Genomic DNA, 13,477 nt, shown 5'->3' on the forward strand with positions numbered 1-13,477 from the left:
AGTCCTGCACCCTCCAGGTTACATAGAAAATGAATACTTCAGCTTGATTTAGTGGTCAGTCTGAAAGACAGCATATATGATGGTAAGGGGGTGCAGAGGTGACTTGGTTAGGGTCTTCTTAGTCATGTAGAGCATTAAAATGAATGTTGAATGATACATACAGATTTTAAACAGCAAACATAGCTACCATGGCATTATATTTTGGAGCACCGCCTTTAGATATTGCCCCATAATGGTGGCAAATTTCAATCTCTACTATGTCCCAACTGTTGGTCCATCATTAGAGTAAACAGGTCACAAATTTAGTTTTCTTGCAGTCAGGATATGCCACATATTAAGCATAACAAAAAGGTTAACAAGTTGAAGAACACACCTATCAGTTGAGCTGCTGAAATCATGTCTCGCACATCAAAATATCTAATTTTTGAATAAAATTATGCCATCAGTCAAAGTATTTAACTGTTCAGTCCCATCCCTTGTGTTGTGTTTAGTCTTATCCAATATAAAAAGCATTTTATTGGCCCTGTCCCAACTTTTTTGGGATTTGTTGCAAGGGTGACATTTTAAATGATTACAGAATTACCTCAAAACAATAATTCTGCTTGACTTTAACAACTGATATGTTGTCTGTGCATAATGTTCTACCTTGTTAACATATTGAATGTTTTGAAAATGCCAGCATTTTGATTTTATTCACAAAATACAAAGTGTCCCAACTTTTTTGGAATCCGCTTTGTATTGTAATTTTACTTGTATAGTGCATCTCATACACACATACAGTTCAATGTCCTTTAACAATTACATAAATAAATCAATAGTGTTAGGGTTAGCACTAGTAGTCGTGTAGGCCACTGGTACCCTCAGCTGGGCCCAGAACAAAATGACATCTGACATGGCCCCCTGTTCCTATACTCATGAACGGCCATCCGGGTACTTTGCTCTTAAATTTGCGTTACGCCCCTTTTATGGGTGAAAACAAACCGAATGTCTCATTGACTTACATGCTACATCGGCTAGCCTAAATGAACACATTCCATGCTTCAGCCACGACTGTTTGGCTATTATTTGAACAGCCGGCAACACAACACGTTTTCAGCATGTTGCGCGTGAACAACGCTAGTCTACAGGTCCCTATCTTTCGTTTATTAAACCCCAACATCACAAATTGACTTGCACGGGTTGTTTCCCCCCACAAATGGGCGAAACGCACATGGAAAACGTTCATGAGTATTCACCTAATTGCCACGCCCACACTAACCCTGCCCATTTAGACGTGCTACCACTGGATTTCCAGTATGCTATATTTCCTGTTAGGCTGCCCATAGCCTTAGTGAATGATTTAGCACCAGCAACTGCTACTGAAATAGATTAGATTAGATTAGATTAAACTTTATGTATCCCCAAGGGGAAATTGTTTTCGTTAACCGTGTTGACTGTGAAACTGAGTTTTCAAAAATTTCTGTGAAACTGAGTTTTCAAAAAATATCTGTTTTTAGTAAGATTTGTTTTCAGAGGAAAAAAAACTGTATGTAAAACGAAAGGCACAAGCGAAGGGAAAGGTCTTCGTTTTTGAAAATACCGGGGTACCGTATGTGTAAACAGCGTGTGAATGACACTGCAGCATAGTACTGTTCAGAGTATTTATAAAACACATATCAATACGTTAAGTTATCATAAAGATTAACACACAAAGATTGTATACCACCATGTTGTTTTTTTCCTCCTTTGCTTTTATTTTTCAACTCGCTGCCTAAAAAAAGGATGCCAATGATTACAAAATCGACATTATGTATTCTTAAAAGTTCGAGACAGCGATATCTCTACCTTCCTACATAGCATAGCAACTGTGCTGTCCTGGCTTGTTTTCACACCCCCAGGATATTGATTGGCTGATGATCACTCCCCCGCTCACATTGTGCTGTTTTGCAGAGCACAGTGCTGCCTTTTGATTATTGTGCAATCACATGGACAATGCACAGTCGAGCCCCCGTGGCTGGCTCCTGCCAGCTTAGCTGGTGGGTTGGTTGGATAGATGGTTGGATGCAGGGGCGCTGACAGCTTTTGCTTGGCCCAGGACAAAGTTATCTGAAAGGGCACCCGACTAAATACTACATACAATGTAATGGGGGAACCAACCATATCTCCTTGGCCCGGGACAACGTACCCCTTTGTCCCCCTCTGTTGGCGGGCCTGGTCTGATGTATGAATCCATTGGCAGTCCAGTGTCACTGACAAAACCTTTAAAAAAATGTGTGGCATTGATTTTTTTTGTCAGTTATTGACTCAATCAGCACATGAAGAATTTACTGTACATTTTTAAATAATTGAACATATTTTAAGCTCTTCGGTGGATCATATATGCAGCCATGATCATTGCCTGTTCTGTAGCAAGCTATGTGGAGACAAACGGTCCTTGTGCACTGCTCAGCTAACTACGGTCACTTGTGGACTTGGACTTGCCACTCTGTCACTGCCCACCCACTCTGTGTCACCTAGCTTGCCAAGCGCAGCGAATGATTTGGTGGCATGGCATGGCGGGGAGCAGGCGGGTCCCTTGGGACACATGAAATGTTCTCCACTCCCGGCTCCCCTAGCCTCCAGCCCTGCCCACAGTGAGCTACCCAGGGCTGCAACCGGAGGCGGCGGCGGTGGTGATGGCAGGGACGGTGACAGATTTGCCCCCGGGCCCTAGATTAATTCATCTGAAAGCCCCCCCCTCCTCACCCAAATGGATGACCTCTCTCCCTGGGTCCGGGTCAACAGACGCCCTTGTCCTTCCCTGTCGGCTCCCCCAGCCTCCACCCCCAGTCAGCTGGAGTCTGTGGCTGTGGTGGAGGCTGTGGTGGTGGAGGAGCTTTAAGACAGCAGACAAGAGAAAGGAGAAAGGGAGGAGGGAAAGAGGCTTTCAGGCTGATTAAATAGACACCTGCAGCCGTGGGCTCACTTTAATGGCCATTGCTTAAATCACTCTCCCGACCCTGTCCTGTCCTGTCCTGTCCACGGCTTATAACCGTGGGCAACTTGTGTTCATTATTTTTGTATTTATTTATTTATTTGTTTTTTTTCGATTGATAGCGCTATAATGACACAACATTAAAATCTCATTGGCAAAGGTACAGTAGTGGTCCATTCAATAATGAAGGAGAGACACAAGTGCCCATTAATAGCCTTAAAAATTTAAATGGGCTGCTGAGACAGCGAGACCTGGGTTAGTCACCTTGGGCAATGATATATACTCACTTCGGGACTATCTACTGCAGTGGTGCTCAAACTGTGGTACGCGTACCACTGGTGGTACTTGAGACATCTCTGGTGGTACTTGGAAGAATTCATTTTTTGTGCATTGATTTGAAGGCTGATCAAGTTGTTGCAGTCGAAAATGTGTCTTTGGTGTCACGTTTTGTAATATTGAACTGTATGAATCTGAAAACATAATGCAGAATAATACTAGGCAAGCAAGACATTTAAAAACAAATTTGCACTGAATGTGACCGTAGCTGTTGATGCCGTTATGAACCTGTATTGACTGGCAAAAGTGAATATGGAAGGCCTTTGCTGCGATATTCTAATGTTGGTTGTCAAGGTGGTACTCGGAGAGCTCAATATTTTCTCGGGTGGTACTTCACACAAAAAGTTTGAGAACCACTGATTTACTGCACTAATGCCTGAGCTGGCCTAGCCTCGCGAGCCATCCTACGTACTTCCGCCAAAGGACTGGCTCCACTAGTAGTCTGGCCGTGCTTCTCTGTGGAGTGCCTGGAGCAGTAGAATTTTGATCGCAACGCCCCCCCAGAAAACAGCCAATAATCAAATACGCCCCACGTGGGGGCGAAAGGGGGAGGACGCTCGTGACAATGACGTACACACCTGCGCCAGAGCCATTGGTCTACGCTATGTTGTTGTTGAGTAACTGCCAGCGATTGGGTGAGAGGTGTCCAATAATTTCAAACCATAACTGAGTGCAAACTTACTGCTTCCTACAATCGCTTCAGAGCAAACAAATGCCAGACCTATACGAAATGAAATGGTAGTATTATGGGATGGTCAGGACCAGGCTAGAGCTGGCCCAAACCAGGGGCATCTCTAAGGCATGTTGTGTGTGTGTGTGTGTGTGCGCGTGTGAACTCTACTTAACCCTGTGCTTCTGTAGGCCTACTTAAACTACTTTGCATCTGCACTGACTCATTGTTCTGTATATTTCCTGTGTACTTTCTATCTGCAAGCGATATATGCGGAGATTATATCCTCGATTTTAAGTCGCTTTGTATGAAAGTGTCTGCCAAATGTTAATGGAAAACCATTTGGGTAAATCCAGTCCACTGACTAAGTAATCTGTTACTGGTTATGGTGATGCAGTGGCATAGTCAAACAAAGATAAACTATTTGCAGAGAAACGAATAGTATCCTAGGTAAACACCACGGGAAAAACAGTCATGGTTAGACAATTCTAAAACAGGATTTTTGTAATATATTCAATATACGGTAATTTAAAAGCGATTTTTAAAAAAGTAAATGCTATTTTGAAATACTTACAGTAAGATCTCTATTCACAGCATTACTTTTGTTGGGGTTTTAACTCTCTGGAAAGGGGGGAGTTACTTATCACTCACTATGTTTACATGATGTTTTTAATTCCGAATTTATAATTCCGAATTAAATTAAAAGCGGAAGAAACGGTGTCACTCTTTATTCCAAGTGAAGTGGCAGTACAGTAAAAAGTAAAGCATTGCAAAAGCCAAGCATGCACTGTCAATCTGCATGTTGCTGTAATTTCAATTTGTTGAACACAGCCAGTGTTGGGAAAGTTACTTTAAATTTTTTTATTCCCCTACAAATTACAGAGTACATGGCTCAAAATGTACTTTGTAACATAATCCATTGAATTCCTCAAATTTGAATAACCTGACAATGCGTGGAGTTTCCAAAAATTGCAGGATATCTTAACATGTTAAACAGAGAAGTACCTCCTTGTATCTTTTTTTTTCCTTCTTGTAACTGTATTCTGATAAACACTTCTTGAAGCAGTAACTGTAAGGGAGTTACTCAAAATGTGTAATCTGAACACTTTAATTTGGGTACATGTAATCACAGCATAGTATATGTAGCATATGGACCATCAATGGAAACGAATAGAAGCGAATAGCAGTCAGGCGGCATCATCTCCGTGGAGGTGAATGGCGTGCTCTTTTCTGCGCTCCATGTTGTCTAATGATTAAAGAGACACCATGCTGTTATGACCTTCTACACAGACAACTCCCCTCTCTCCTCTCTGCATCACTGCATGAAATCCACTAAAGTCAGTCACTCAAGGTCACATGTCCTGTCTTGTCTTGTCTGGGCAACGTGGCGCGTGGTGTGTTTAATTTACTATGGCTTGTATACAGTATAATGATTATGCATCCACAATGAAGACACCAAGATACCTTTCACCACATGTACTAGTCAGGGGGCATTCTGTCAGTGAAGACATCAAGTGTAGTCTTACAAAGTTAAACTCTTGGGCTTACCAATGCCTAGAATAGAGTGTATTTGATCCCAGATTACTCTCCAAGTGTTGAATTGTCACTGCACGTTATACTGTGTATAGAGCCCTGGAGTATAAGAGTTGACGCTTTTATCCAAAGCGGCTGATAATTATTTAGGCTTATACCACGGCAGTCTGGAATCTCCCATTGTGACGCACTAAATTGGGTGTTGATTAACTGTCTATATCTGCCTACGCAACTGCATCCTCGTTTCTGATTGGCTGATGGGGTTGCAACTAATTCCCTATAACCTGTCAGGCGTCAAACGTGCGACTAAGTTAGGTTACTAATTCTAAACTGCAGGTTGCTATGGCCAAAAGCCAGTCGTTAGTTCTATCGCATTTGTTTATCAAGTCGAGAGTCAGTCGTTAATTCTAACGCATTTGGTTGTCAAGCCAAGAGCCAGTCGCCAGTTCTATCGCATTTGGTTGTCAAGTCTGTCGCCCTAAAAGTTCTACTACATGCATCTGATAGAGGCGTGCCTGATTACGTGCGCACTAAATATTCTGCAGTTGGCATAATTCATTGGTTACAAATTTACAGATAGGACTAGCAATAGATGAAAAAAATACCCTGTACCGAAATTCTAAGCACCTGCCTCGCCATCAATTGTATCGAAACGAGTCACCTCGTCATCTGCTCCACTCCCATGGTTTTTAAAATGTAGGCTATTTCCCGCTGCCTTCCCTTTGGTATTGATCTGAAAACATCCTTTTTTTTAAATTAGGCTACTCTCCTCTTGTGGGGAAGGAACACGTGTGAAAGGGGAAGGGAGAGTTATCAAAAATGACCCTAGCGTGGGGAATATCTCTCTCTCTCTCCCTCTCTCTCTCTCTCTCTCTCTCTCTCTCTCTCTCTCTCTCTCTCTTTTACGCACGAAGTTCACAGGTAGCCTGTGATGATCAGCAGGGGGAAATAGAGGCGTGATGCAACATGTGTCGATTCAGCATGTAGAAATGCTTCGCAAGTTTTTGTTTTTAAACTTCCATATCGCCGTGGTATATGGCCAAGGGAAAATTAAATAATCACAGCGTCGGCAGGCTACCAAACGAAGATTCTAGGCGCGTCAAGTTGGACGCCCGCACAGCAACATTCTATCTTGATAGAACATGGTTCCTACAACTTTACAGACGATAATAGATTAAAAAGTTCCCCACCATAACGGCAGATAAGCGGGATAACGGCCTTCGAGGTCGACCGGTTATAGAAATTAATGGCTTGGCGGAGGCAACTTTGTCTCCGCGCTGCGCGCGTCGCCAAACTTCGGAGCCGCCGCCTCGCCATTAATTTCGTATAACCTGTCACCTCGTCGGCCGTTATCCCTTACATATGAACACCTGAAGTAGTCCCACTATTAGGTCACTTTTCTGACCGCATAACTCCAGTGTATCAATGCGCCAAGGCACGCACGTTCATTACACAAAAAAAGTTGCAAGCATTACGCGCTGAATTGACACGTCTCATCGCGCGTCTGGAAACACCAGCAATGTACAGTGAATCTGGTGTAAATCTTAGTAGGCCTAATCAAATTTCAAACATGTTTATTTCTCCCAACTGACCATCACTCTGTCAACTTTGTGATAGAGAGAGAGAGAGAGAGAGAGAGAGAGAGAGAGAGAGAGAGAGAGATATTCCCTGCGCAAAGTTAGGGACAACCGTTTCACGTGGGCGTTTCTTCCCCACGAGAGGAGATGTTTCCTGTGGTTGTAGCGTTTATCAGTTGAGAGAGTAGCGTAACTTGTGAAAAGTATGGGATATTTTCGGATCAATAACTATGGGAACGCAGTGGAAAATAAATCAAAGGGAGTTTCCTATGGGAGGAGAGCAGATTGACGAGGTGCCTGTTTTGATGAAGTTAATGGCGAGGCGAGGCATTTAGAATGTCGCCAAGATGCGCGGGGTATTTTTTTTAATCCATTGAGATCTGTACATTTGTAGGAATCATGCCAACTGTAGTAATCTAGTGGGCAAGTCAGACGCGCCCATATATCGGATGGGTAGAACATTGAGGCGACTGACTTGACAACCAAATGCAATAGAATTAACGACTGGCTCTTGACTTGACAACCGAATGCGATAGAACTATCAACGGTGTCTTGGCCATAGCAACCTTCAATTTAGAATTAGCAACGGCAGTTCGCCAGAAAGTTATGAAAAGAAGCTTATTGTGGCGGAAGGAAGTAGTTCTACAGAAAACCTTTGTTTTAGCCATTAAAGCATCGAAATAATGCCTCAAATAAATTTCAGACAGTGTGGCAACCGTGGTATAAGCGGGATAATTGACTTCACGGTGTGCGTATAACAGGAAAAATAATGCACACCGAGGTGTAACGGCCACTCCGCTTCGCGTCGTGGCCGCATCACCACCTAGGTGTGCATTATTTTTCCTGTTATACGCACACCGTGACCCAGACTGCTCCGGGGACTGTAACCAATACCCTGTACTGTGTAAGGGATAATTGACGACACGGTGTGCGTATAACAGGAAAAATAATGCACACCTAGGTGGTGATGCGGCCACGACGCGAAGCGGAGTGGCCGTTACACCTCGGTGTGCATTATTTTTCCTGTTATACGCACACCGTGTCGTCAATTATCCCTTACACAGTACAGGGTATTGGTTACAGTCCCCGGAGCAGTCTGGGGTCAGATGCCTCCTGTCTCAAGGGCACTTCAGGGTGAGGGTGTACAAGAGACCACTCACCTACTGCAATTGCATTTGAACCCACAACCCTCCGCTCCCAGGTTCAACTCGCTTATCATTAGACCGTGGCTGCCCCTCTAACACCATGACCTAAGTGCAAGTGATGCAGCTGACTGAAAGCCACAGAATCCGCTCCATATCATTATTTACTGTTAGACTGTGCCAGTGGTGTAGTCTACTTTTTTATGGTGGCTATATACTGTACAGGTATATATGAGCATTTTTTGAAGTGGGTATACTGTATGTATTTGTGCTATTCAAAACAATGGATCAATCAATTTTAAGTGGGTATACTGAAATCCCTGAAATTTAGAAGTGGGTATACTCCGTATACCTGCGTTCTACGTAGACTACACCACTGGACTGTCCTAACCCAAAGCAACTAAAGCAGTGCAACCAGACGTGTTGCACATACTGTACGTGCGACTTTTCTTTTGTCTTTTTGCTGTTTTGTCACACATGTGCATTTTTATTTTTTAAAAGTCGTGCTTTTGCGCCGCCGACATTGATGGTTGATGGGTGTGCTGTTAGCAAATGCATACTTTTAAGTCACAAAGGTGCAATCTACGGATTCAATGTTGACACCAACTGCTGAATGTACTATGTGACGGCCGTACAGTCTCTTGCAGTTTGGACGTGGCGTACAGTAAGTGCATTATGGAAATCTGTTGAACAGCAAAGACGTTGTTCATGCGATCAGATTAGTTTCGCTTTCAGATCCCTACAATTTCTTACCTGACTCTCACCCTCTGATATGCTTAATGGGAACGCCCCCGCGTGACGTAGCTGAACGCAGCCAGATGATGTAAATCAGGTTATACAATGTCTGTCCAGCAAATCAAAACTCTCCCTCTCTGAGAGTCATCGCCCTGAACATGTGTAGTAGCCCCAGCAATTTCCTGAAGCAGCTCGTTCAAATGAGGAGAGAATAGATCAGGTCGTTAGATTGGCCATAATTGTAGACATTAGCCCCCTGACAAAAGTGCTCAGGCAAGAAGAAAATAGATAGACGTCTGTTTCGGTTTCTTAGTTTCAGGGGGCCTGACAGACATGCGGTGCGCCTCCTTCTTGCTGCGTGTGGAATATATAAAATATCAGCCTGATCTCCAAAAATTCTGTGCTCCTGGACACGGATGTTAAGGACACGAAATCCGTGTCCAGGAGCACGGATTTTGCCAAAATTCCGTGCTCCTGGACACGGAATTGTTTTCCGTGCTCCTGGACACGGAATTGTTTTCCGTGATGGGCACACAGAAGTGCTTTCTATAGGCTATTACCACAGCACTGTGTTAACTCTATCATTAGAAAATACATACCAAATGCTAATCCTAAACAAAATAATGCTATAGCAATTTAAGTTGTGCCCTGACCAAAACATTCCCTAACCTTAACCTGTCATTAAAGACATATTTTTGAGAAATACCTTTTCCAGTTGGTTGCTAGGCTATCAAACTCATATAATGAATGAAAGAAAACTAGTGGTGTCCAGACCAAAACATTCCCTAACCTTAACCTGTCATTAAGAAATGTTTTTTCTTTTAGACAAAATATTTGAAATGAGAAAAATAATGAGAAAACACAAGACTGTGGAAATAGCCTATAGAAAACACGGAAAACAATTCCGTGTCCAGGAGCACGGAAAACAATTCCGTGTCCAGGAGCACGGAATTTTGGCAAAATCCGTGCTCCTGGACACGGATTTTGTGTCCTTAACATCCGTGTCCAGGAGCACAGAATTTTTGGAGATCATGTTGAAAATATACACAGTGAGTAGGTGATTAAGGGTGAGCCAAAGGCCATGCTACAGGAACAGTGATATACCGCTATTTACACTGCAGATACACTACACTACAGATGAACATTGGAGATGGAAACCTAACCATGACAGAGAAGTGAATGTGTGTGTGTGTGTGTGTGTGTGTGTGTGTGTGTGTGTGTGTGTGTGTGTGTGTGTGTGTGTGTGTGCCTTATGTTTGCCAACAGCTCATGTGCTTGTCTTGCGTTGACGGTGAAGGTCAGGTCGGGGGGGTGGGGGGGGGGGTTGGGGGAGAGAGGATGGATACTAGATACTAGATAACGGATAACGGCTTTACGCCCTCAGGTAGCATAAGTGAAGAGATAACCATATACACCGTGTGTGTGTGTGTGTGTGTGTGTGTGTGTGTGTGTGTGTGTGTGTGTGTGTGTGTGTGTGTGTGTGTGTTTGTGTGTGAGAGAGAGGGAGAAATACAGTTTGTGTGTGTGTGTGTGTGTGTGTGCATGCATACGTGCACGAGTTTGCATGTACAGTATGTGTGTGTATTCACAGGAGCATGTGTGCAGACATGAGCAAACACAAACCTGTGTGTGTGTGTGTGTGTGTGTGTGTGTGTGTGTGTGTGTGTGTGTGTGTGTGTGTGTGTGTGTGTGTGTGTGTGTGTGTAAGGCTGTGTGTGTGTGTGTGTGTGTGTGTGTGTGTGTGTGTGTGTGTGTGTGTGTGTGTAAGGCTGTGTGTGTGTGTGTGTGCGTGTGTGTGTAAGGGTGAGTGTGTATATAGCCCACATGTGCCCGGCAGCAAAGCAGTGAAGTATTGCATACTGTATGGAGAGTGCAGTGCAGAGCGGGACGAAGATTAGTCGAGCATGCGCCAGAGGGGTGTAAATAATAACCGAGATCAGTGGTGTAAAGTAGACTACACCACTGGTGGAGATGTATCGATGTATCGGCCGGCGATTTCATGGAATCGCATCGTATCTTGGGGCATTCTTAAGTATCGAAAACAATCGAATCACTGGCCCCTGTCCAATGCCCTAGCTCCATCATATAATAGAAGTGGGAAAGTAATTGGAAAAAATCAAATCGAATCGAATCGTATCGTATCGTGGGGAATTCTTCGATATCGAAAATAATCGAATCCCTGCTTTAAGAAATCGATACCGTATCGTATTGTATCGTATCGTATCGTCATGGAGGCTGTGATTCACACCCCTAATTCGCCATGGCCTTTTGCACCTTATGGGCTAACCCCTGACACTGTTTTATTCATGCAGCTAAGTCCACATGTAATGTCAGCACAGAGCTTCACACATCCACTCTGGGAATCCACTGTATTTGTACTGTATGTGTGATTAAGTTATCTTTCCGCACGGCATTTTAATGTTGTTGTTCTTGTTTGTGTGTGTGTGTGTGTGTGTGTGTGTGTGTGTGTGTGTGTGTGTGTGTGTGTGTGTGTGTGTGTGTGTGTGTGTGTGTGTGTGTGTGTGTGTGTGTTGGTGTGTGTGTGGGTGGGTGGGTGTGTGTGCATACTAATCTCTGTGTACATGGACATGAATGTGAGTGCATGCCTCTGTGTGTACAGCATGTGTGTGTCATTCTACACAAGTTTGTGTGGGTGTGTGCATGTGTGGGAGAGTGCGAGTGTGCATATGTGCCCATATGTATGTCTGTGTGCAGCCGTGTGTGCTGCGTGTTTGTATGTTTGCGTGTGTTTATGCCTGTGTAGTCATGCATGTGCGAATGTGAATGTGCATGTGTATGTCTGCGTGCAGGCGTGTGTGTGTGTGTGTGTGTGTGTTAGTGTGCGAGTGTTTGCATACAGGGATATCTAACCCAGTCTGTTTGCGTGTGTGTATGCTTGTGTAAGCATGCATGTGTATGTCTGCATGCAGGCGTGTATGTGTGTGTGTGTGTGTGTGTGTGTGTGTGTGTGTGTGTGTGTGTGTGTGTATGTGTGTGTGTGTGTGTGTGTGTGTGTGTGTGCGCGTACGGGGATATTTAACCCAGTCCCTGGCTACGCTTGCTGCCTGCTCGACCAGCTGAGAGGAACTAAATGGATGCTCATCTCTATGCAGACTCATCTTAAAGGAGTCTGACAGGCAGACAAACAGGCAGACGGACTGATAAACTGCCAGACAAACAGACAGACAGGCAGACAGTGAACAGACAGGCAGATGGACAGTCAGGCAGACAGACAGTGAACAGACAGGCAGATGGACAGTCAGACAGGCAGGTGGACAGTGAACAATCAGGCAGTTGGACAGTCAGACAGGCAGATGGACAGTGAACAGTCAGGCAGATGGACAGTCAGACAGGCAGAGAAGACAGACAGACAGGCAGAGAAGACAGACAGACAGGCAGAGAAGACAGACAGAGGCTATGGTTACATGGCATTTTTAATTAGAATAATTCCAAATTAAACAGTTCAGACGAGTTTACTTTGATATTTCATTTAATTGCGAATTGTTAATTTTTTCCGACGTTTTTGAAGCGGAATTGACCTTTATTCAGAATTAAAATGGGTTAATTCGGAATTAAACGTCTCATGTCAATATATTGACCGTCAAGCAAGCCAGGCCAGAAACAGCTACAGGTATTGACTCCCTTTAAACAGGTCATATTGACAGACATAGACCATAATGGTAATAAATCCATACAGTCCATGGCATGGAGGTTAATGTCATGGCTGGACTGTCCCATTTTCACCCGCGTTCCATCTAAATAAGCAAGCAGGCGCACACACATACAGACACACGCACACGCACACGCACAGACACACGCGCACACACACACGCGCGCACACACACACACGCGCACACACACATATATATATACACACACACACACACACGACGGCCTCCTCCCCCTACTCTCACGTTCCCTTTGTGGTGGTTGGAGTAATGTGTTTTCGGGGGGTCCTGGAAGGGATATGAGTAATCGCTGCGCTTTGCATTTGAAAATAAACGGGGAAGAAAAGGATGGAGAAGAGGCACTATCTATTCTACTGTACAGTGTGTTGGAAGTGTGTCACATCACGGGGAGGTGGGGGGAAACAGCGCTACACTACTGTCTGTTTTTAGAAGTGTGCAAATTACTTTTCTACACCGTGACCTATATGTGTTGACATGACGAATTACGTGTTTCTTTTTTTCCCCAGGAAGAAAAAATAACAACCATGTTCTGTTCCATTTGCATGGCCACGGCATCCATCCCAGAAGCTTGTTTTTAATGTATTTTACCTATCAAGCTGCATATAGCGTCTAGGTAGAGAAGATGCATTTGTTCAAACCACAGTCATTGCACAGTCTTTTTCCATACATGTAGGCCTTTTTGTAATTTATTCTTGTGTCGAGGTGTCAACCCTTGCTTTGGAAAGCCAAATGCATGCCATATATACGGACATCAGTACACACTGCTCCGAGAATACATGAAGAGTTTCATTGCAAAATGATCATATTTTGGGAAATTGACATTTTTGTATTGGGCATTCCAT

At 43.9% G+C, this 13,477-nt stretch overlaps 1 protein-coding gene and 1 long non-coding RNA gene across 2 annotated transcripts in view; one reads left to right on the plus strand and one right to left on the minus strand.

Annotated features, from left to right (window-relative positions):
- LOC134457761 (zinc finger matrin-type protein 4-like) overlaps positions 1-13,477 on the plus strand; it is a 98,485-nt gene that overhangs the window by 19,089 nt on the left and 65,919 nt on the right. The window lies entirely within an intron of this gene.
- Positions 1,713-5,605, minus strand: LOC134459016 (uncharacterized). The gene is made up of 3 exons (XR_010036736.1): positions 5,508-5,605; positions 3,241-3,423; positions 1,713-2,238 (listed from the first exon to the last, which is right to left on the minus strand). It is a non-coding gene; the product is annotated as an uncharacterized LOC134459016 (long non-coding RNA).

Source organism: Engraulis encrasicolus, chromosome 11, assembly GCF_034702125.1.
Source record: "Engraulis encrasicolus isolate BLACKSEA-1 chromosome 11, IST_EnEncr_1.0, whole genome shotgun sequence".
NCBI lineage: Eukaryota > Metazoa > Chordata > Actinopteri > Clupeiformes > Engraulidae > Engraulis > Engraulis encrasicolus.